At 37.2% G+C, this 1,779-nt stretch overlaps 1 non-coding gene across 1 annotated transcript; it reads left to right on the top strand.

The window, feature by feature from the left end:
- Window positions 1-577: 577 nt before the first annotated feature.
- On the top strand, window positions 578-684 carry LOC145956630 (small nucleolar RNA R71). The gene has a single exon (XR_014432869.1). It is a non-coding gene; the product is annotated as a small nucleolar RNA R71 (small nucleolar RNA).
- Window positions 685-1,779: the final 1,095 nt, after the last annotated feature.

Below are 1,779 nucleotides of genomic sequence, written 5' to 3'. Positions count from 1 at the left end.
GGATTTCCTTCCCCCATTAATGAAGTGATTGGACGGACGGAAATTAGGTTGCTGATTGCTAGTTCCTTGAACTGGGTTATTCTTCCAAGAAAAGTTAGGATGATTCTTCCAACCAGGGTTGTATGTGTTGGAATATGGATTACTCTTCTCTCTTCGAGGAGTGTCATAGAAATTATGAGAAGCTGCCACCTGTTCAGTAGTATCTTCTTTTTCTCCAGTAAAAATTGAGGTACAATCTACTGCAGTGTGCCCTTGTTCCCTACAAAGGTCACATACTTGATTTGTAGCCACTGAATTAACTTTAGCTTTTTCCATCTTGTCTAATCTTTGATTAAGAGTATCAAATTTTGCTAAGAGTAACTCAATATTGTTCATTTCATATCGCCCCGGAGTTCCTTTCCTTGCTGTGACTTCTCTTTCACTGTATTGGCTGTGATTTGAGGCTACATTTTCCAAAATAATCATGCAGTCATTAATAGGTTTCCCCATGAAAGATCCTCCAGCTGCTGAGTCTAATATCATGGTGCTTTGTTGGTCCAATCCTTCAAAGAAAAATTGGATGGTAAGCCAACGGTTGAAGCCATGTTGTGGGCATGCTTGAAGATATCCTTTGAACCGCTCCCATGCTTCATAAATAGTCTCTCCAGTGCCTTGTTGGAAATTAGTGATTTTCTTCCTCAATTCTTTAGTTTTAGAAGGAGGAAAGAATTTCTCTAGAAAAGCTCTTTCACATAATTCCCAAGTTGCTATCTTTTCTCTAGGCACTGTTCTTAGCCACACCTTTGCCTTATCTCTCAAGGTGAGTGAGAATAAGCGGAGTCGCATTCCATCAGAAACTTCATCATCAAATTGCTGGGTCTCACAAATTTCCAAGAACCCCTCTAAGTGGTCATTAGGATCTTCTGATGGTAGTCCTCCAAAGGTGTTCTGTTTGAGCATATTCACCAGAGAAGCTGGTACAGTAGCTCCAGTTTGCATCTCCCCTCCAGGTATCCCACGAGCTACGGGTGCAGAGTAATCCCGAAGCGGTAAATTATCTCGTTGTGCAGCCATGTCAAATTCTCTAGAAAGGTTTCTTTTCCTTCTCAGGAGAGTTCTTTCAATCTCAGGATCAAGTGGTGTTGGTTTCCCAAGACGTAGAGATCTCTTTTGCATTAACCCTAAGGCACTGCAAAAAAAAAGAAAAAGAAAGTGACCCGTGAAATCTGAATTGGAGAAGTAAACACTAAAAAAAAATTATTTATTTATTTAAATTTTTTTTTTTTTTTTAAAAAAAAATTCGAATTAAAATAATTGTAATTTAAATCAAGAGACGTAGTCCCCGGCAACGGCGCCAAAAACTTGATGTATGGAAAACCGCAAGTGTACGGTTGTCGTCAAGTAATAAATATCGAATCACAAGGACTACGTGTTTGACCTAGAATTACTAGTATTTTAATTTGAATTTTAAAACAGATTGAATTTTTGTTTTGAGATGATAAGATCAGATTTGATGGTAAAAGAGATAGTAATGCAATTAATGAATAAGATAAAACTTTAAGATAAGATAAGGAGATTTCCGGGAATCTAGGGTTCGCACAAAGAGTTCCAACAATATTGAATTATTATTTTCATTAATTAATTCTATTCCATCTTGAAGGTAGTCTTAACCTAATTTAATCCTTGCACCTTCTCAGGCTACGAGGACGTGTTTAATTAAAATTAATCTCTACTCTCGTGGTAATTACGTTCAATTAAACCCATTAAGATCTTTGTTAATCTATTGCTCCTCGAAAGCTT

Source organism: Cajanus cajan, chromosome 3, assembly GCF_000230855.2.
Source record: "Cajanus cajan strain Asha chromosome 3, NIPB_CcT2T_4, whole genome shotgun sequence".
Lineage (NCBI taxonomy): Eukaryota > Viridiplantae > Streptophyta > Magnoliopsida > Fabales > Fabaceae > Cajanus > Cajanus cajan.
This window is presented reverse-complemented; position numbering and strand designations above follow the sequence as displayed.